The following is a 23611-nucleotide window of genomic DNA, read 5'->3' on the forward strand; positions in this document are numbered from 1 at the left end:
GAAAAAAAAAAAGTGAAATATTCCTTTAACCACTTCAGGACCGCCGTATTGCCATTGTACGTCAGCACAATGGCACAGGCAGGCACAATCACGTACATCTACGTGATTGCCTTCCAGCGGGTGGGGGGTCCGATCGGACCCCCTCCCGCTGTTTACGGCGGTCCGATTCGGTCCAGGAGCGCTCCGTGATGAGGGGATGGCCGTTGGTTTTCGGCCACCCCCTCTGGATCGCTCCTGGCCAATGAGAAGCTTCCTCCCCTGTGTATTGTTTACACAGGAAGGAGGAAGTGATGTCATTCTCCTCGGGGCGGTCTTTTTGACCGGACTACGAGGAGAAGACTAAAAGTAAGTGTGCACCAACACTACAATGACATGTAGGTACACACAGGCACACAAACCCCCCCCGATCCCCCCCCCGATCGCCCCCCGATCCCCCCCCGCCCCCCCTCCCCCCCAGTCACAGTGTCACTGATTGCATTGATCATTTCTTTACTGATCAATGCATTCAGTGTCAGTTGTGACAGTAAAAACTGTCAGGACAGTTAGTGTTAGGTCCAGGGTAGCCCCCTATCACCCCCCAATAAAGATTTAACCCCCTGATTGCCCCTAGAGTTAACCCTTTCACCCCCTTTTGCCAGTGTCACTAAGCGATCATTTTTCTGATCGCTGCATGTGTCGCTAGGTAGCTAGTTATTTTTTTAGGTTCACCGCCAGGTTTTTATATCGCTAGGTACCCCGATATACTACCCAATAATGTTTTTAACCCCCTGATTGCCGCTAGTTAACCCTTTCACCCCCTTTTGCCAGTGTCACTAAGCGATCGTTTTTCTGATCGCTGCATTAGTGTCGCTACAGTCGCTAGGTAGCTAGTTATTTTTTTAGGTTCACCGCCAGGTTTTTATAGCGCTAGGTACCCCGATATACTACCCAATAATGGTTTTAACCCCCTGATTGCCACTAGTTAACCCTTTCACCCCCTTTTGCCAGTGTCACTAAGCGATCATTTTTCTGATCGCTGCATGTGTCGCTAGGTAGCTAGTTATTTTTTTAGGTTCACCGCCAGGTTTTTATATCGCTAGGTACCCCGATATACTACCCAATAATGGTTTTAACCCCCTGATTGCCGCTAGTTAACCCTTTCACCCCCTTTTGCCAGTGTCACTAAGCGATCGTTTTTCTGATCGCTGCATTAGTGTCGCTACAGTCGCTAGGTAGCTAGTTATTTTTTTAGGTTCACCGCCAGGTTTTTATAGCGCTAGGTACCCTGATATACTACCCAATAATGGTTTTAACCCCCTGATTTCCTCTAGTTAACCCTTTCACCCCCTTTTGCCAGTGTCACTAAGCGATAATTTTTCTGAGCGCTGCATCAGTGTCGCTAGTGTCGCTAGGTAGCTAGTTATTTTTTTAGGTTCACCGCCAGGTTTTTGTAGCGCTAGGTACCCCGATATACTACCCAATAATGGTTTTAACCCCCTGATTGCTGCTAGTTAACCCTTTCACCCCCTTTCACCAGCGATCACAGTATAAGTGTCACTGGTGACGCTGGTTAGCCAGTTAGTTATTTAGGTTCCCCGTCAGGTTTTTATATAGCGCCAGGGACCCCCATATACTACCTAATAAAAATTTGAACCCCCTGATTGCCCCTAGTTAACCCTTTCACCACTGATCACCGTATAAGTGTTACGGGTGACTCTGGTTAGTTTGTTTTTTATAGCATTTTATATTCAAATCCGGAAGGCAGTGCTTGGTTTTCGGGGTCCCGTACGTGGCTAGGCTCCCAAAAAGTCCCCCACATGTGGTATCCCCGTACTCGGGAGAAGCAGCAGAATTTATTTTGGGGTGTAATTTGACTTCTGCCCATAGCATGTGTGAGCAATATATCATTTAGTGACAACTTTGTGCAAAAAAAAAAAAAGTTTGTAATATTCCCGCAACTTTTGGCAAAATATAAAATATTCCATGGACTCAACATGCCTCTCAGTAAATAGCTTGGGGTGTCTACTTTCCAAAATGGGGTCATTTGGGGGGGTTTTGTGCTATTTTGGCATTTTATGGCCTTCGAAACTGTGATAGGTAGTGAGGAGTTAAATCAAAAATTTGCACCCTTAGAAATCCTGAAGGTGGTGATTGGTTTTCGGGGTGCCGTGCGCGACTAGACTGCCAAAAAGTCCCACACATGTGGTATCCTCGTACTCGGGAGAAGCAGCAGAATGTATTTTGGGGTGTCATTTCACATATGCCCATAGCATGTGTGAGCAATATAACATTTAGTGACAACTTGGTGCAAAAAAAAAAAAGTTTGTAATATTCCCGCAACTTGTGGCAAAATATAAAATATTCCATGGACTCAACATGCCTCTCAGTAAATAGCTTGGGGTGTCTACTTTCCAAAATGGGGTCATTTTGGGGGGTTTTGTGCTATTTTGGCATTTTATGGCCTTCGAAACTGTGATAGGTAGTGAGGAGTTAAATCAAAAATTTGCACCCTTAGAAATCCTGAAGGTGGTGATTGGTTTTCGGGGTGCCGTGCGCGACTAGACTGCCAAAAAGTCCCACACATGTGGTATCCTCGTACTCGGGAGAAGCAGCAGAATGTATTTTGGGGTGTCATTTCACATATGCCCATAGCATGTGTGAGCAATATATCATTTAGTGACAACTTGGTGCAAAAAAAAAAAAGTTTGTAATATTCCCGCAACTTGTGGCAAAATATAAAATATTCCATGGACTCAACATGCCTCTCAGTAAATAGCTTGGGGTGTCTACTTTCCAAAATGGGGTCATTTTGGGGGGTTTTGTGCTATTTTGGCATTTTATGGCCTTCGAAACTGTGATAGGTAGTGAGGAGTTAAATCAAAAATTTGCACCCTTAGGCCGCGTACACACGGGCGGACTGTTCGCCCAACCTTGTCCGCTGAACAGTGTTTGGGCGGACAGTCCGCTCGTGTGTGGGCTTTCAGCGGACAGTTTCAGCGGACAGTTTCAGCGGACAGTTTGACGGACAAAGTCTTTCGGAAATTCCGAAAAACTGTCCGCTGAAACTGTGTTTGAGCGAACAGTCCGCCCGTGTGTAGGCTACTTTCGAAATGAGCAAACTGTTCCCGCTCGGAGGAAAGTCTGCTCATTTCGAGGTAGGCGGGGCCCGCGACGGAGACGTCGCGGGCTCCGCCGCCTGGAATGGGCTTAAAGGGGAACCCCAACGCCGAAAAAAATCGGCGTGGGGGTTCCCCCAAAGTCCACAACAGACCCTTGTCCGAGCACGCTACCCGGCCGGCCAGGAAAGGGGGGCGAGCGAGCGCGCCCCCCCTCCTGAGCCGTACCAGGCCGCGTGCCCTCAACATGGGGGGGTGCCTTGGGGAAGGGGGGGCCGCGCGGCCCCCCCACCCCAAAGCACCTTGTCCCCATGTTGATGAGGACAAGGGCCTCTTCCCGACAACCCTGGCCGTTGGTTGTCGGGTTCTGCGGGCGGGGGGCTTATCGGAATCCGGGAGCCCCCTTTAAGAAGGGGGCCCCCGGATACCGGCCCCCCACCCTATGTGAATGAGTATGGGGTACAATGTACCCCTACCCATTCACCTGTGAAATAAAGTACAAAAAAAACACAACACAGAGAAAAAATATTTTATTGCACAGCTCCGGGGGTCTTCCGTCTTCGGGGGTCTTCTCGCCGGACTCCTCCGCTATCTTCGTGTAGCTCTTTTACTAGCGGAGGAGCCCGGCTTTCTTCCTCCCCGCCGCCGGCCTCTTCTCCCGACTTCGGGGGTCTTGTCCCCCTCTTCGGTTCTTCTGCCGGGCCACCGCGCCTTCTTGTAGCTCTTTTGCAGGCGGTGGCCCGGTCTTCTGTCGCCGCTGCCTTCCGTTCTTCTGTCGCCGCCTTCGGTTCTTCTGCCGGGCCACCGCGCCTTCTTGTAGCTCTTTTACAGGCGGTGGCCCGGTCTTCTGTCGCCGCTGTCGCTGTCGCCGTCGCCGCCTTCCGTTCTTCTTCTTCTTCTTGTTCTTCTTCTTCTTCTCCAGGAGATGTTGACACGTCGCTCTCTCCGGCCGGAATGCCAGAGCCGCGCTGTGCGGTCACTTATATAGTGACAATGGGGCGGTGTCACATGGTATATGTCACATGGGTTGGTCACATGGTGACCCCGCCCCCTTACGATGTCATAGTCCCCATGTGACATCAACCCATGTGACCAACCCATGTGACATATACCATGTGACACCGCCCCATTGTCACTATATAAGTGACCGCACAGCGCGGCTCTGGCATTCCGGCCGGAGAGAGCGACGTGTCAACATCTCCTGGGGAAGAACAAGAAGAAGAACAAGAAGAAGAAGAAGAACGGAAGGCGGCGACGGCGACAGCGACAGCGGCGACAGAAGACCGGGCCACCGCCTGTAAAAGAGCTACAAGAAGGCGCGGTGGCCCGGCAGAAGAACCGAAGGCGGCGACAGAAGAACGGAAGGCAGCGGCGACAGAAGACCGGGCCACCGCCTGCAAAAGAGCTACAAGAAGGCGCGGTGACCCGGCAGAAGAACCGAAGAGGGGGACAAGACCCCCGAAGTCGGGAGAAGAGGCCGGCGGCGGGGAGGAAGAAAGCCGGGCTCCTCCGCTAGTAAAAGAGCTACATGAAGATAGCGGAGGAGTCCGGCGAGAAGACCCCCGAAGACGGAAGACCCCCGGAGCTGTGCAATAAAATATTTTTTCTCTGTGTTGTGTTTTTTTTTGTACTTTATTTCACAGGTGAATGGGTAGGGGTACATTGTACCCCATACTCATTCACATAGGGTGGGGGGCCGGTATCCGGGGGCCCCCTTCTTAAAGGGGGCTCCCGGATTCCGATAGGCCCCCTGCCCGCAGACCCCGACAACCAACGGCCAGGGTTGTCGGGAAGAGGCCCTTGTCCTCATCAACATGGGGACAAGGTGCTTTGGGGTGGGGGGGCTGCGCGGCCCCCCCTTCCCCAAGGCACCCCCCCATGTTGAGGGCACGCGGCCTGGTACGGCTCAGGAGGGGGGGCGCGCTCGCTCGCCCCCCTTTCCTGGCCGGCCGGGTAGCGTGCTCGGACAAGGGTCTGTTGTGGACTTTGGGGGAACCCCCACGCCGATTTTTTTCGGCGTTGGGGTTCCCCTTTAAGTCCATTCCAGGCGGCGGAGCCCGCGACGTCTCCGTCGCGGGCCCCGCCTACCTGCACACGCGCTCGAAATGGGCGGATTTGCCTCCGCCTTACGTGGGCGAGTCCGTTCATTTCAAAAGTTGAGCGAACTGTTTGGCAAACAGTTCGCTGAAACAGTCCGCTCAAAAAAGTGCCGTGTGTGGCCATGTCCGTCCATGCTAATTTTGAGCGGACTGTTTGCCGAAACTGTTTGACAAACAAAGTTGGGCGAACAGTCCGCCCGTGTGTACGCGGCCTTAGGCCGCGTACACACGCGCGGACTGTTCGCCCAACCTTGTCAACTGAACAGTGTTTGGGCGGACAGTCCGCTCGTGTGTGGGGCTTCAGCGGACAGTTTCAGCGGACAGTTGGCCGAACAAGGTCTTACGGAAATTCCGAAAAACTGTCCGCTGAAACCTTGTTTCAGCGGACTGTTCGCTCGTGTGTAGGCTTGTTCGGCCAACTAAGTCTCGCGCATGCTCAGAAAGGATTTCCACGTCGGAAGGTTGCATTGCAGTGTATAGGACGTCGTATTTTTCGTCCCGTCGTACGTGCCGTTCACGTCATCGCGCACGGTTTCAGCAAACTGTTCGTCCGTCGTGTGTGGTCATGTCCGTCCATGCTAAGTTTGAGCGGACTGTTCGCTCAAACTGTTGGACGGACAAAGTTGGGCCAACAGTCCGCGCGTGTGTACGCGGCCTTAGAAATCCTGAAGGTGGTGATTGGTTTTCGGGGTGCCGTGCGCGACTAGACTCCCAAAAAGTCCCACACATGTGGTATCCCCATACTCGGGAGAAGTAGCGGAATATATTTTGGGGTGCAATTCCACATATAACCATGGCATGTGTGAGCAATATATCATTTAGTGACAACTTTTTGTAAAAAAAAATTTTTTTTTTTTTTTTGTCATTATTCAATCCCTTAGGACAAAAAAATAAATATTCAATGGGCTCAACATACCCATCAGCAATTTCCTTGGGGTGTCTACTTTCCAAAATGGGGTCATTTGGGGGGGATTTGTACTGCCCTGCCATTTTAGCACCTCAAGAAATGAGATCGGCAGTCATAAATTAAAAGCTGTGTAAATTCCAGAAAATGTACTCTAGTTTGTAGACGCTATAACTTTTGCGCAAACCAAAAAATATACGCTTATTGACATTTTTTTTACTAAAGACATGTGGGTGAATAAATTTTGCCCTCAATGTATGACTAAAATTTAGTTTATTCGATTTTTCTTATAACAAAAAGAAGAAAATATCTTTTTTTTTCAAAATTTTCGCTCTTTTTCCATTTATATCGCAAAAAAAAAAAATCGCAGAGGCAATCAAATACCATCAAAAGAAAGCTCTATTTGTGGGAAGAAAAGGACGCAAATTTCGTTTGGGTGCAATATTGCATGACCGCGCAATTACCAGTTAAAGCAGCGCAGTGCGAAATTGCAAAAAGACCTCTGGTCCTTAAGGTGTTTATTGGTCCGGAGCTGAAGTGGTTAAATATGGTGCCTGGTGGGTGTCTGTAGTATGCCTGTGAAGTGCCACGTGTTTCCCGTGTTTAGAACAGTCCCTGCACAAAATGACATTAAGCGGAAATAACACCATTTAAAACTGCTTGCGGTTTTAATGTTATATCTGGTTCCTGCAATATGGTTGAAAATCATTCAGAAAAATGGCATGGGTAGCCCTCCCTGCCCATTACCAGCCTATTTGGGTCTTGTACGCATATTAAGGGGAACCCTGTACCCATATTAAAAAAAGGAAATGCGTGTGGCCCCCAGGCCCTATATACTCAGAACAGCAGTATACAGGCGGTGCAAACAAGACTGGGACTGTGTAGGTTTGTTGTGTTAAGTTGAATCTGTTTGTAATTTTCAACTGGTACATTTTTAAAGTGTAGCTCCAGTCAAAAAAAATATTTTTAAGCTTTTTGGAAAACATAGGGAAGGGTTATCACCCCTGTATAATTTGTTTTGTCGTCCATCTTTTTTCATCTCACTTGCTGTTGTCTCCTTCCGTTTGCAAGTAGGAGATGTTTGTAAGTTGGATGTTTGAAAGTAGGGGCCTGCCCTATATGCTCTGCAGAAATGGCGGAACAAGGTGTTGGTTTTGCAACAACATTGTAAGCCCTCAAAGTGACTCTTGGTGGGCGCTGGAGCGCCCTGCTGTGAACGATTATATCAAGAATTGTAATTACATGCCATTGTTGAACAGTGGTAGAAAAATTGACCTTTGGTGGTTGTGGTGCTGGTGCCACAACACTATAAGTCCTCACAGTTACTCTGGGTGGGCACAGGAAGGGGCCCTCCTGTGAAATATTATATCAAGAATTGTAATTACATGTCCCTGTTAAACAGGGGCAGAAAAATTGGGCCTTAGGCACTGGTGCCATCACACTGCAACCTCTGCCATACACTCTAGTTTTTTTGCAGGAATTAGCCCTGCTGCAAAGCATTGCATCAAAAATTGTACTTAAACGCCCCTGTTAAACAGGGGCAGAAAAATTGGGCCTTAGGCACTGGTGCCATCACACTGCAACCTCTGCCATACACTCTAGTTTTTTTGCAGGAATTAGCCCTGCTGCAAAGCATTGCATCAAAAATTGTACTTAAACGCCCCTGTTAAACAGGGGCAGAAAAATTGGGCCTTAGGAACTGGTGCCATCACACTGCAACCTCTGCCATACACTCTAGTTTTTTTGCAGGAATTAGCCCTGCTGCAAAGCATTGCATCAAAAATTGTACTTAAACGCCCCTGTTAAACAGGGGCAGAAAAATTGGGCTGCTGGCATCACCCAGAACCAAAAATGTTCTTCCAACATATCAGCGGAGGAGGAAGAGGATAGACAATCAACATAACAGGACAGTCACTCAGCATCAGCATAGGCAGTCTTGAAGGGATGTGGTATTTCAAAAAAAATTATTCGGTTACATCAGCTTCAGGTGCTTGGTAGCTGTGGGTGATCCAAGACTGATTCATCTTGATGAAGGTCAGTCGATCAACTGATTCGGTGGACAGGCGCACCCTGTGATCGGTAACAAAGCCACCAGCAGCACTGAAGGTGCGTTCCGAAAGAACGCTGGATGCAGGACAGGCCAGTAGCTTAATTGCATACTGTGCAAGCTCTGGCCAGTGATCCATCCTCAAGACCCAGTAAGCCAGAGGATTTTCAGTGGGAAAGGTGTCCAAGTCTGACCTTGCCCCTAGGTATTCCTGCACCATGTAAATTAGACGCTGGTGATGGGTGCTGGAACCAATCATACCTTGGGGCTGCGGACTAAAAAATTGTCTGAAAGCATCAGTCAGACGGCCACCTTCTCCACCGCTCCTTCTGACTGATGCCTCAGCAACACGTTGTCCAGGACCAGGAGTTTGTGACCTCCCAGTCTCTGGGAACGCGTTGCACAGAGCTTTCTGCAAGGCCTCCCGGAGATGTCTCATCCTCTGCTCCCTCTGCGATGGCAAGATAAGGTCGGCAACCTTACCCTTGTACCGTGGATCAAGGAGAGTGGCCAGCCAGTAATGGTCCCTCTCCTTGATCCGAAGAATACGAGGATCCTTCCGCAGCCTTTGCAGGATCAGGGAGGCCATGCAGCGTAGGTTAGCTGAGGCATTCGGTCCGGAGTCCTCTGGGTCACTAAGGACAACATGATCCGCAGCTACCTCCTCCCAGCCACGTACAAGTCCATGTGTTTCTTGGGACTGTAAATCATCCCTATAAGACTGCTGCTGCTGATGCTGAGTGCCAGCCTCCACCTCCATGCTGACACAATCATCCTCCTCCTCCTCTTCCTCCTCCTCACCCTCTTCCTGTGTGATGGGTGGCACAGCAGGAACACTGTCTGGATAAAGGGGGCCTTGAGAGGCAAGGAAGTCCTCCTCTTCCTGCCTCTGTTCTGCCTCAAGTGCCCTGTCCATTATTCCACGCAGCGTATGCTCCAAGAGGTGGACAAGAGGTATAGTGTCACTGATGCATGCACTGTCACTGCTCACCATCCTTGTGGCCTCCTCAAACGGTGACAGGACAGTGCATGCATCCCTGATCATGCCCCACTGGCGTGGTGAGAAAAAACCAAGCTCTCCTGACCCTGTCCTGGTGCCGTAGTCGCACAGGTACTCATTGATGGCCCTCTGCTGCATGTGCAGCCGCTGCAGCATGGCCAATGTTGAGTTCCATCTGGTGGGCATGTCACATATAAGGCGGTTCTTGGGCAGGTTCAACTCCTTTTGGAGCTCAGCCAGCCGAGCACAGGCATTAAATGATCGGCGCAAATGCACACAGACTCTCCTGGCCTGTTTCAGGACATCCTGTAAGCCGGGGTACCTGCCCAAGAACCGCTGCACCACCAGGTTAAGGACGTGAGCTACACAGGGCACATGGGTCAGTTGTCCCTGTCGGAGGGCGGAGAGGAGGTTGGTGCCATTGTCGCAAACCACCATTCCTGGCTTAAGCTGGCGTGGCGTCAACCACCTCTCGGCCTGCCCCTGCAGAGCTGACAAAACATCCGCCCCAGTGTGGCTCCTGTCCCCCAAACAAACCAGCGCAAGCACGGCATGGCATCGTTTTGCCTGCGTACTTGCGTAGCCCCTGCAACGCCTACAGAGCACCGCTGGTTCTGAGGACAGAGCACTGGAAGAGGCCATGGAGGAAGAAGAAGAGGAGGGGGTGGAGGAGAGAGGTGTGTCACAACCAATAGTAGCATTTTGGAGGCGTGGTGGCGGAACAACCTCCAATACTACTGCACCTTGTCCTGCATCCTTCCCAGCAGCCAGAAGAGTGACCCAATGGGCCGTGAAAGACAGGTAACGTCCCTGTCCATGCCTGCTGGACCATGAGTCAGCGGTAATATGCACCTTACCGCTGACCGCCCTGTCCAGCGAGGCAAGGACATTGCCTTCCACATGCCGGTAGAGAGCCGGAATTGCCTTCCGTGAGAAAAAGTGGCGTTTGGGGACCTGCCACTGAGGAACCGCACATTGTACAAACTCACGGAAGGGGGCCGAGTCTACCAACTGAAAAGGCAGCAGTTGAAGTGCTAGCAATTTAGCCAAGCTAGCATTCAACCGCTGGGCATGTGGATGGCTGGGAGTAAATTTCTTCCGCCGGTCCAGCAGCTGGGGCAGGGACATTTGTCTGCTATAATCGGACGTGGATGTACCACTAGCAGAGTTCCCGGAAGCACTTGGCTGTGACACACCTAATTCTACACCTTCATTCCTCTCAGAGCAGGTTTCAGAGAGGACTGAAGGTCTAGTGGGGTTGGAGATGCCAGCTGATGAGGAGCAAGGAGAGGTCCGCTTTGTTCTTTGGTGTGGGTCTTTGAGGTATGCTTGCCAACGAGCTGCATGGCAGGTCAACATATGTCTGGTCAAGCATGTGGTGCCCAAGCGGCTGATGTTTTGGCCACGTGAGATACGCTTGAGACATATGTTGCAAATAGCAGCGGTGCGATCTGATGCACTCGTCTCAAAAAAGGCCCACACCAAAGAACTTTTAGAATAACGCGCAGAGGAAGCGCTCTGCGCAGAGGAAGCGCTCTGCGCAGGCGGAGCTCTGCGGTGTGATTCAGTCGGTGTGCTGCCCCTAAGCTGGCCCCCGGAGGGCATCCTGCCTCATTGGACATGTGCCTCCTCCTCCTCCTCCTCCTCCTCCTCCTCCTCCTCCTCCCTCCTTCCAGGCACCCACGTGGAGTCAGTGCCCTCATCATCCCCTCACTCTTCATCGCTGTAGCAAACCTGGCAGTATGCTGCAGCTTGTGGAACATGACTGCCAGATTGCTGTCCTTCTTGAGCATCCCCTCTCTCTGTGCTCACGCTACTGCCTTCCTCTAGCTGAGTGTCATCATCAGAGCCCACCAAACACTGGGCATCCTCCTGGAGCATGTACCCAACACTGTGCTCAAAGAGTTCAGGAGACTCCTCAGGAGGACGTGGTGGGTCTAGGGAAGGAGTCACTGATGATGACATTGAGAGGAGAGACGACGATGTGTTGGCAGCTGCTTTTCTACTACCCTGAGACTGGGTGAGAGAGGATGAGGAGGATGAAGAGGGCTTGGTCATCCACTCTACCAAGTCGTTGGCATGTTGCGGTTCAACATGTCCAGCTGCAGAAAAGAAGGACAAGCATGTCCCATGGCCACGTGCTGATGACAATGCACCGCGTCCACGACCAGCACTGTTGTCTCTAGACACAGAGCCTGCTTGCCCTCTTTTATCGGCTCGCGCCTGTCTGCCTCTCCTTGCTGGCCTTCCAGACATGGTAATGGCCTGAAGGGAGTTGGGTAAAACAGTAGTTGGGTAGTTTATATTGTGCTGGAGGCACACAACTTCCAATAACTCCAGCAGATGCCAATCGGGCCCAAATAGAGAACAGCTATGTAGGTGGATAATAGCGGTATGTACTGGGTACAGAGCAGGCACACAGCACGCACTATCTCCTGAGTGACACTGCTGACTGCAAGCTCTATTGTTAAAGATGGACCACTAGCTATATAGGTGAGGTGAATATCACGGTGTATACTGCGGTCAGGGCACGCAGACAATAACAAGAAAACAGCAGAGTTAAAGGGGTATATACAGATGTATACTGTGCTGTGCTGGAAGCACACACAACTTCCAATAACTCCAGCAGATGCCAATCGGGCCCAAATAGAGAACAGCTATGTAGGTGGATAATAGCGGTATGTACTGGGTACAGAGCAGGCACACAGCACGCACTATCTCCTGAGTGACACTGCTGACTGCAAGCTCTATTGTTAAAGATGGACCACTAGCTATATAGGTGAGGTGAATATCACGGTGTATACTGCGGTCAGGGCACGCAGACAATAACAAGAAAACAGCAGAGTTAAAGGGGTATATACAGATGTATACTGTGCTGTGCTGGAGGCACACACAACTTCCAATAACTCCAGCAAATGACAATCGGGCTCAAATAGAGAACAGCTTTGTAGGTGTATATAGTGGTATGTACTGGGTACAGAGCACGCAGACAGCACGCACTAACACTACTGACTGCAAGCTCTATTATTAAAGCTAGATCACTAGCTATATAGGTGAGGTGAATATAGTGGTGTATACTGCGGTCAGGGCACAGACAGTAACCACTACACAAGAGCAAAATAGTAAATCAGCCAAAAACGATTGGTGTGTAACTGTGTTGAAGGTACACAGAACACCCACTGCTTCAGATGCTAACAAACACTACACGAGGCCGCCTGAAAGGCAGCTTTATATAGTGTGGGGCATGCACTACACAGTCTGAGCTATGATTGGCCACAGGCAGGATGCCTGTGGCCAACCATTGCTCTCCTCGCTACTGGCGCTGCGATTGGCCAAGCATGCGGGGTCACAGTGCATGCTTGGCCAATCGTGAGACAGCAATGCATTGCGCCATCGCAGTGCATTGTGGGCCACACGAATTTTGCCGCGAACGGCCCAAACGTTCGGAATTCGGCGAACGCACGAACGACCGATGTTCGAGTCGAACATGCGTTCGACTCGAACACGAAGCTCATCCCTACTCTTTATATAAGCAGTTAAAACATTAAAAACATTAAAAACCTTAATTCTATTAAATCTATTACATGCAATAGTGGACCCAGAATGAATTAATGTTTTCCTGATAGACTTCATGGCAGACTATGTGTGGTGTGGTAGTGTTGTACGCCACCAGTGTATGTACCCAGAATTCTCAACTGGACAGGTTGAGGGGCTCCAGGGAGCTTGCAACGTTAGGAGGAAACTGACTTCAGTTTCCTCATTATTTACTAAAATCCATTTTGGGATCTGGAGCCCAGGGATTTCGTAGTGATCCAGGTGGGATGAAATCCCCAGTCCTGGGTTCAGATTTTGGGACTCACCAGCACACTGACTGGTCAGGTGTGTGTTGGACTATTTGTAGACACCTGACCATGGTTCTGGGCTTCCAAAGGAGTCCAGGCAAGCCAGGGAGAAGTGTGCATGTCTGCACAGTTCTGTTTGTCAGAGCAGACAGAGGGTCCAAGCCTGTGGGCTGGAACATCAAGGAAGCTTTGAAAGAGTACTGGGTACAGTAATTCCGTTATAAAGTCAAGAGGGCTGAAGCAAAGCCTGAGCAGCAGAGCTGACCATAGATCCAGGTGGCTTGTTATTTTTCATTTATTACTGCTGTGAAATTGAAACCCCTGCGTGGGAATTCTTGATGGACATTTTCTTTCTTTAACAACTTCAATACCCGGCCATAGTCATATGACGGCCACAGGTGGGATCTCCCACCTCGGTATTTCGCCACTCCTGCGGGCCCCCGGGGACACGCAGAGTGACGATCGTGGATGAGCTGTGTCCCTCGGACGCAGCCCATCCCCGATCTATGGGATTTTCCTCCCCATCGACCCCCCCCCCCCCGATACATGTGACCAGCCATGTCCAATCACAGCCGGTCACTTTCAAAGAGACTAAATAATATCCACTAATTTGGTTTATTTTTACCAAAGAGATGTAGCCGTATAAATTTTTGCCCAAATTTATGAACAAAAATTACTTATTTGCTAAATTTTATCATAGAAACTAAAAAAAAGTGTTTTTTTTTCAAAATTTTCGCTCTTTTTTCACTTATGCCGCAAAAAATAAAAAACCCAGTGGTGATTAAATACCACCAAAAGAAAGCTCTATTTGTATAAAAAAAAATGATAAAAATTGTGTTTGGGTACAGTGTTGCATGACTGAGTAACTGGCATTCAAAGTGGCATTCAAAGAGAGCTGAAAGCTAAAAATTGGTCTGGTAAGGAAGCTGTATAAATGCTAGACATGTGCATTCGTTTTCGTAAGAATGCATTTTTGTGCGAATTTGAGGTATTTTCGTTTTGACAAACGATAACGAAAGCACAGAATCCACAAAAACAAAAGATCCGACATAAATAAATGCTTTATTTTCATTTTCGTTGTTACAACAGTTTGATATAGAATAGGAGATTCAACGTGACTCTGACAATAACAATCTGTGTCTATAGAACCTGTGGTCGAATGTGCCTAACCTTACCTCTATTAGTCCAAGATTATATAGAGAAAATATTCGACAGAGAAAAAAGATTTGACAGAGAGAAAAGTTACTGTCCTAAAAAGTGTTTGGGGACCCGGGTCCTGCCCCAGGGGACATGTATCAATGCAAAAAAAAGTTTTAAAAACTGACGTTTTTTCAGGAGCAGTGATTTTAATAATGATTAGTGAAACAATAAAAGTATAATATTCCTTTAAATTTCATACCTGGGGGGTGTCTATAGTATGCCTGTGAAGGGGCGCATGTTTCTGGTGCTTATAACTGTCCCTGCAAGTGTCATTTATGCAGGAAAAAAAGTCCTTTAAAATCACTCGCAGCTATTATGAATTGTCGGCTCCGTAATACAGAGAGTATTCATTGAAAGTCATTGATAAAAAAAAAAAAAAAAAAGCGTGGGGGTCCCCCAAATTCAATTACCAGGCCCTTCAGGTCTGGTATGAATATTAAGGGGAACCCCACGTCAAAATTAAAAAAAAATTGATGTGGGGTCCCCCTAAAAATCCATACCAGACCCTTTGTCCGAGCACGCAACCTGGCAGGCTGCAGGAAAAGAGGGGGGACGAGAGAGCTGCCCCCCTCCCTCCTGAACCGTACCAGGCCACTTGCCCTCAACATTGGGAGGATGCTTTGGGGGTCTGTGACCCCTCAAAGCACCTTGTCCCCATGTTGATGTGGAGAAGGGCCTCATCCCCACAACCCTGAGCGGTGGTTGTGGGGGTCTGCGGGTGGGGGGCTTATCAAAATCTGGAAGCCCCCTTTAACAAGGGGACCCCTAGATCCCGGCCCCCGTTTGAAATGGTAAGGGGGTACTTCCTACCATTTCACAAAGAAAGTGTAAAAAATAGTTAAATAAGACAAACACACTTTTGAAAAATTCCTTTATTAAAAAAAAAAAAAAAAAAGATTCCAGCGGTGGTAATCCACTCTTGCTATCCAGCGACGGATGATCATCTCTCCGGGGTCCAGCGATGGCTGATCTGATCCAGCGCAGCAAATCCATCCATCTTCTGTCTCCACAGAGGAAACACTGCGGGGATCCCGGTGGCCTGGCGTTTGTTATATGCGGAGGGCGGGGCCACCCGTCACCTGACCCCGCCCCCCTCTGACACAAGGGGAAACCTGGGCTTCCCCGTGACGTATGGGTGACCCCGCCCCCTCTGATGTAACACAGGCAGGTTTCCGTTACAACAGAGGGGGCGGAGTCACCCATACAACACTGGGGAAGCCCGGGTTTCCCCTTGCGTCAGAGGGGGCGGGGTCAGGTGATGGGTGGCCCCGCCCTCCGCATATAACAAACGTCAGGCCGCCGGGATCCCCGCAGTGTCTCCTATGTGGAGACAGAAGATGGATGGATTCACTGCGCTGGATCAGATCAGCCATCGTTGGACCCCGGAGAGATGATCATCGTCGCTGGATAGCAAGAGTGGAATCTTTTTTTATTTTATTTTATTTTTAATAAAGGAATTTTTCAAAACTGTGTTTGTCTTATTTAACTATTTTTTACACTTTCTTTGTGAAATGGTAGGGGTACTTTTGTACCCCCTTACCATTTCAAACGGGGGGGGGCGGGATCTGGGGGTCCCCTTGTTAAAAGGGGCTTCCAGATTCTGATAAGCCCCCCGCCCGCAGACCCCCACAACCACCGGCCAGGGTTGTGGGGATGAGGCCCTTGTCCTCATCAACATGGGGACAAGGTGCTTTGAGGGGTCACAGACCCCCAAAGCATCCTCCCAATGTTGAGGGCATGTGGCCTGGTACGGTTCAGGAGGGAGGGGGGTCGCTCTCTCGCCCCCCTCTTTTCCTGCGGCCTGCCAGGTTGCGTGCTCGGATAAAGGGTCTGGTATGGATTTTTAGGGGGAACCCCACGTAAAAAAAATTTTTAAATTTGACGCAGGGTTCCCCTTAATATCCATACCAGACCTGAAGGGCCTGGTAATTGAATTTGGGGGACCCCCAAGCTTTTTTATTTATTTATTTTTTTATCAATGACTTTCAATGAGTGTTCTCTGTATTACGGAGCCGACAATTCATAATAGCTGCGAGTGATTTTAACGGACTTTTTTTCCTGCATAAATGAGACTTTTTTTCCTGCATAAATGGGACAGTTCTAAGCACCAGAAACATGCGCCCCTTCACAGGCATACTATAGACACCCCCCAGGTACGAAATTTAAAGGAATATTACACTTTTATTGTTTCACTTTAAGCATTATTAAAATCACTGCTCCCAAAAAAACAGCTGTTTTTAAAACTTTCTTTTGCATTGATACATGTCCCCTGGGGCAGGACCCAGGTCCCCAAATACTTTTTATGACAATAACTTGCATATTAGCCATTAAAATTAGCACTTTAGATTTTGAACGTTGGAGTCCCATAGACATTAATAGGGTTCTAAAGTTCACACGAAGTATGCTATATACTAGCTCCGTTGAATCTTCTTTATACATTCGACAGACACCATAAGCCTTCAAAGACAGATTCGACCGTAATTCATGTGGATTTTCGAATGAATGCAATTTTTGAGCGAAAAACGAAATAAATAAAAACGAATTTTGGGAGTAACTAAATAAATTAATTTTTCGGACGAAAACTAAATTCCGAAACGAAATATTTTACACTGCACATGTCTAATAAATGCCCTGTATTGAAGTGGATAATAAAAGTGGGTCAAAAAAGCCCTGAAATTGAATTGTGTGAATTGGCCTCGCTAGCGGGTGATACCCTTGAGTTAAACAACCCCCAATATCACAGTGGGTTAACCCCACCTCCTCTCCAGTGCTATAGGACCCCACTCCCATAAATTTGAGCTCACCACTAGAGAGACCACTTTCCTTTTTTGTCCTCTTTGGACCTACAAACAATGCACTTTTGTTTTTCGGACGTCCAAATTGATCAAGGTTGTTGCCGGACATACATCCTAACAGTGTGAAGATAGTCCAGGGCCCAGCCATGGGCCTGTGTGAGGCTCCTGGCCCCTATGTGGTGGGGATGGCCTTTCGTATGCCCAGGCGAGGAAGCGGTGGATCGGCTGGCAGGTCTGAAGATTTATCTTTCTTCCATGGCAGAATGTGTGATCATCTGTCTCCCCCTCATGTCTCCTCTTTCCTGAAAATTTTTGTTTCTTTTGCTCTTGCTTCTAGGGCACCTGGAATGCAGGTGTGTTCCAGGACATGGCTCCCTCTTCTGGGTTGCGGGCCGGTGTGCTTCCATGCATGCGCGATCCTCGGGTGAAACCTAGTCTTGGTTTTGAGCATGCGCAGTATGGCCAGGGACACGGCAGTTGTGCAGGTGCTCTATGGCAGGTCACCATTACACAGGCGCAGATGGGGCACGGTGGTGATGTCATTGCAGCGGGGAATTTTTTTTTTTTTAATCTTTATTTAATATTTTTTTTTTATATACACAGAATATAAAACATGACATACAAAGAAAAACATCCTGCCCCCCCATAGCCCTACCACCTTGCTATATTTCTTTGTTAGTTTAAACGATTTCCATTGCTCCCATTTCTTTCGGAATTTCTTTTTTCCACTCTCCTCATCTTCTTCCCATCCCTCCATTCTATACATATCCTTTACTCTTTCTATCCATTCCCTCAGTTTTGGGGCTTCTACCTGCCTCCAATTTTTTGGAATCAGGCTCTTTGCCGCATTTATTAGGTGTCCTATGAGGGCCTCTTTATACTTTTGGGTTGAGGTATCTGTACCATGGAAGAGGCATGTCCAAGGGTTTTCTGGTACCTGAGCTCCTGTTATTATTTTTATCAAATCTAATATTTCTTTCCAGAACTTTATAATTTTTGGGCATTCCCACCATATGTGTGCCGCACTGCCTTGTTGTCCACACCCCCTCCAATTGTTCCCAGATTGGTCTTCTTGATATCTCCTCATCCTGTCTGGTGTCCTGTACCACCTAGCAAGGCTTTTAAAATGTATTTCTATTGTGCTAATATTTTTAGATGTCCCGTGTATTAAGTGAAATTCTTTTTTATATATTCTCTTTCTCCCCTCGTGGTCCTATTTCTTCTTCCCATTCTTTTATATATGTAAGCACCTCCATCTCATCCATTCCTCCCAGCGTCTTATATATCTGTGAGATGTTTACCCTTGTTGCTTTCCCTTCACACATCCGTTCTAGGGCGTTAAGATCTTCCCCACTTCTCAACGGTTGCGGCAACGTTGAGACAAAATGTCTGAGCTGGAGGTACCGCCATCCATCTATATCCATATACTCAGGGCCGTCTTTAATAGTGATTGGACCCTGGGCAAAAATTTTCTTAGGGCCCCCTCCCCCATGCAATTTCACTTTCCACCTGCTCTGAGACATACAATAAATAGCAGCTAGACTTAAAATCAGTTTACTGTATCAGATCAGGCAGCGATTGTGATTGGTTGCCAGAGGTTACAGCATATCATTACTGCTTACTGACTGGTTGCTAGAGGTTACAGCACTCCTTAAGGCTCACTGATTAGTTGCTAGAGGTTACAGCACATTTCTGCTTGTTGATTGGCTGCTAGAGATCTCTGTACAGTAATACTGCTCACTGGTTGCTATAGGTTACAGCATATCTTCTCCTCACTGCATGATATACATATGACTGCTGCCTTTATTTACATATTAATGCAGTTGGCCTCAGCTATTTACATATGCATGTCACTGCCATTTACATATGAATGCCAGTATTTACATGTAAACACAGGTCTGCTGGTGAGTCATCTGTACACAACAATAGGGCAGAGCTGGGCAGCATTAGTAGCAGCACAGGACTAAAACTTCAAGGGACAAGGGAATGTAAACTGGGATAGTTGGCAAGTATGAGGCAGCTGCTTTGGGCCCCACAACAATGACAGGGCCCAGGGCAGCTGCCCCATTTTGCCCTGCCTTAAAGACGGCCCTGCATATACTTCTTCCCTCTTTGTAATATTTCTAAAGAAGTTATTTTACCCTCTTTTATTATGTGTCTCAGTTGAATATCTTCTCTTTTAATCCAGTGCCCTCCCAAAGTGCTCTTCCCCGGTGGAAATAAATTATTTTCTTTTAACCCCATTAATGGGGAGTTGTATTTGCATTTATTATGTTTGTGGATCCCGTCCCATATTCGAAAAACATTTTTTGTAAGTGTGAGTGTTGTTGGTCCTAGTGATCTGTGTTTTGGGGGTATCCAGATTTCCCTTCCCAATTGTGTCTCTGTTGAACTGTGCTCTATTGTCACCCATCTCTTTTCATTATCTAATTTTGTCCACTCCACCACTCGTGTTAATACTATGGATTCATAATATTTCTTAAAATCTGGTACCTTTTAAGCCTCCCCTCTCTTTTTCCAGTTGTAGTACCTTTAGGGCTATTCTAGGTTTCTTATTTTTTCAAATAAGCTTAATTATTAAGGATTTGATAATATTGAAATAGACTGGAGGGATATATATCGGTAACATTTGTAACTTGTATAGTATTTTTGGTTGTATAATCATCTTAAGGGCATTTATCCAGCCAAACCAGGACAATGGTTTTATCATTATTTTTTTCGTATCTTCTCTTACTTCATCCAGTTGGGGGATATAATTTATCTCGTGGATTTTGCTTAGTGAGGCTACCAATTTTATACCGAGGTATTTAATTTCCTTCTTCCACTGGAAGGGAAATTCACTCTTAATATTCTGTTCTTCCCCACTGCTCGTGTTGACATTTAACACGTCTGTTTTCTTTGAGTTTATTTTAAAATTTGATAATTCTCCATACTGCTCAATTGTCTTTACCAAGTTTGGCATAGAGATTCTGGGTTTCGTCACATAAAATAGGACATCGTCCGCAAATGCGGCTACCTTATGTGTCTCTTCCCCGACCTCGATTCCTCCTATATCAGGATTTTTCTTCACTGTCTCCAACAATGGTTCTAATGTCAACACGAACAATAAGGGTGAGAGTGGACATCCCTGTCTAGTCCCGTTATACATCCTGAAAGGGTCAGACAGGTTACCGTTAACCCTTACCACTGCCATTGGACACTCAAAGTGTCTTTACCCAGCTCAGGATTCAGGTACCAAATCCCATCTCCTTCAGTGTGCCTATCATGAATCCCCAGTCTACTCGATCGAAAGCTTTTTCTGCATCTATTGATAAGAGTAGGCTGGGGATTCTGCTCTCTTGCATTTTCTGGAGAAGCAGTAGTGTCCTCACACCCTTGTCCCTTCCCTCTCGGCCCCCCACAAACCCCACTTGGTCTGGGTGGACCAGGTTCGGGATTAATTTTTTCATTCTAGTAGCCAATATTTTTGCAAACAATTTTATGTCAGTATTTAGCAATGAGATTGGTCTATAGTTTAAGCATATCAAACCCTTGCTTCCTTCTTTCAGTATTGTAGTAATATTTGCTAAAGATGCTTCCTTACTCAGACCATAGTTTGTACCTAGGCCATTAAAATATGCACATAACCTTGGTGACAATATTTCCCCAAATTTCTTAAGATATTCTATTGTATAACCATCCGGGCCCGGGCTTTTCCCTCCTGTAGTTTCTTTTATTGCTTGTTTTACTTCAAATACTGTTATAAGGGACTCCAATTCCTGTGCTATTTCCTCTGGTAGTCTAGGGACCTGGCATTTATTATGTATTCTTTAATTTTCTCCCTTCTAATATTCTCTTGTTGTTCTGTCTCCTTTTTCCTTACCCAATATAATTGCTCATAGTATTCTCTGAATACCTCCGCTATATCTTTAGTCTTATACTTGGTCTCACTGTTTTTATCTAATATTTTCTCAATAAAGTTTTTTGTTTTCTTTTTCCTCAGTATCCTCGCTAAACTCTTACCATTCTTGTTACCCTACATATATCGCTCTTTCGCTATTTTATAATGTTCTCTCCTTGCTTCTTGCTCCATTGTTTCCTCTAGCTCTGATTTTTTAATAGCTAAATGCTGTTGTAGCGCCTGTGTCTGTCCTTGTCCATTCTGTTTCTCTATTTTATGTTTTAATTCTAATCTTCTAATTTCTTCTCTTAGTTCCTTTACCTTATTATTCCTTTCTTTTTTTCTTTTTGCCCCAAGGGAGATATATATATTCCTCTTATGTAAGCCTTATGGGCCTCCCATAATATGTTCTCTGCCGTCTCTTCCTTCCCGTTTGAGGCAAAAAAAAATTCCAACTCCTTTCTTATTATTTCCTCTCCTTCTGCATCTAATAGTTCTTTATTGAGTTTCCAGGTAAATGTTTTTTTTTTTTCATCTCTGGGATATTAATTCTCATAGTTATGGGTGCATGATCTGACAGGGTTCTAATTCCGATGTCCGTATCCACCACTTCCTCCAATAACTGATGTTCCACCAACCAGTAATCTATCCTGGTGTACGTCCCATGCACAGGGGAGTAGAACGAATAATCTTGTTTCTTTGGATATTGCATCCTCCACACATCTATCAGATGTAACTCAACCATCCATTGTTTAATTGCATTCCTTTGTCCGTTCCCCATCTCCTGTGCATGGGACGAACTATCCAGTCTCGGATTCATCGGAAAATTTAGGTCTCCTGCCACAATCACCCTCCCCTCCTTAAATTCCCAGAGTTTTCCCAGTGTCTTTCTCAGATAGATTATTGGGTTCTTATTTGGGCTGTATATGTTTGCCAGGGTATATTTTATTCCCCATAATTTCCCTTTTAAAAACAGGAACCTCCCTTCCGGGTCCCCCATCCTGCCCTCTACCTTAAATTGTATATCCCGGCCTAGTCCCACCGCTACCCCCTTTGTTCTACTTGAAACTGAGTCTCCATAGAACCAAGTTGGGTATCTTGGGGAATATAGTCTTATTTTACTTTAATGTGTTAAGTGCGTTTCCTGCAAGAACACAACCTCTGCATTAAGTTGCTCCAATTCTCTTAATATCTTAAACCATTTGTTTGCTACATTCAGACCTCTCACGTTATATGACACGCAATTAACTATTGTCATACTGGAACCCGGAAAATGCCCTTTTTACCAAAGGTTTTGAGCTATAGGTTATTCTCCTCCCTCCCTCCCCCCCCCCCCCCATGGTCCACCTCCGGACCTCGTGCCTCCAACCTGGATATATCCTAATCCTGGTGTCTGCACCTCTTCCCCTGAGGTGGAGACCCCAACCCGGCGCCCCGTGTCCACCCCCCCATCCTAGGATCCCGGGGGGGAGAGGGTGGAACGGGCCTTCCCAGAGAGACCCCTCCCCGACCCCCCCCATCCCCCCCCCCACAGAGAGACACCTCCGCCGTTTTCAATGTGCTTCTATGGTTTTAAAACGGTCTTTTTTTTATACTTCTTCCCTTCCCTCCCTCCCCTCGGCAGCTCCTCCCTTATTAGCCTTCATACGCTTTTGGTATTAGAATCTGTACGTTTTTACAAAAATCCTGTACATCTTCTAAAAATCTCAACCTTGCTGTCTTCTCGTCCTTGTGTACTATTAGTGCTGCGGGAAACCCCCAACTATATCTAATATTTAGTTCTCTTAATTGGTCCAACAAAGGTTTGAGCTTCCTTCTTCTTATTAAGGTTTCTGCTGATAAATCCACAAACACTTGTAAAGTCTTTTGTTCATACTGTAGAGGAGGTCCCTTCCTTAGATTATTCCATATCTTTTCTTTATCTGAGTACTCGTGAAACTTAATAAGCATATCCAGTGGTGTATCCTCTTTTAGTCCAGGTGGTTTCCTTACTCTATGTACTCTATCTATTTTTATCTTTTCTGCTTCTCCTCTCTCTAATAGAGGATTAAATATCTCCTTCATCTTTTCCTCCAGATTTTCTCCATTCTGTTCTGGTATAGCCCTTATCCTTAGGTTTTGGCGCCTATTTTGGTTTTCTTGCGCTTCCATTCTGTAATAACAATCTCTCTGTTGTTTTTGCAGCTCTTTCATTTGTGTTTTTAACCCAACTATCTCCAGTGTTTGTCTCTCCGTTTTCTCTTCCACCTCTTCTACCCTCTTTAACCACTTGCTTACTGGGCACTTACACCCCCCTCAGTCCCAGACCAATTTTCAGCTTTCAGCGCTGATGCACTTTGAATGACAATTGCGCGGGCATACAACACTGTACCCAAATGAAATTTTTATCATTTTTTTTCCACAAATAGAGCTTTCTTTTGGTGGTATTTAATCACAGCTGGGAGTTTTATTTTTTGCTAAACAAACAAAAAAAGATGCAAAAAAAAAAAATCATGTTTAATAGTTTGTTATAAAATTTTGCAAACAGGTCATTTTTCTCCTTCATTGAAGTGCGCTGATGAGGCGGCACTGATAGGCTGCACTGATAGGCTGCATTGGTGGGCACTGATAGGCTGCACTGGTGGGCACTGATAGGCATAGTTAAGGCGGCACTAATAGACACAGATAAGGCGGCACCGATGGGCACAGATAAGGTGGCACTGATGGGCAAAGACGGGCACAGATAAGATGGCACGGATGGGTGGCACAG

At 47.0% G+C, this 23611-nt stretch overlaps 1 protein-coding gene across 1 annotated transcript in view; it reads left to right on the forward strand.

Annotated features, from left to right (window-relative positions):
- The window catches only part of LOC143930466 (glutathione S-transferase P 1-like), a 185582-nt gene that overhangs the window by 123208 nt on the left and 38763 nt on the right, over positions 1-23611 (forward strand). The gene's annotated exons all lie outside the window — the stretch shown is intronic.

The sequence above is a fragment of the Lithobates pipiens genome, unplaced genomic scaffold, assembly GCF_037356315.1.
Source record: "Lithobates pipiens isolate NorthernLeopardFrog02 unplaced genomic scaffold, aLitPip1_a1.2 Scaffold_25, whole genome shotgun sequence".
NCBI lineage: Eukaryota > Metazoa > Chordata > Amphibia > Anura > Ranidae > Lithobates > Lithobates pipiens.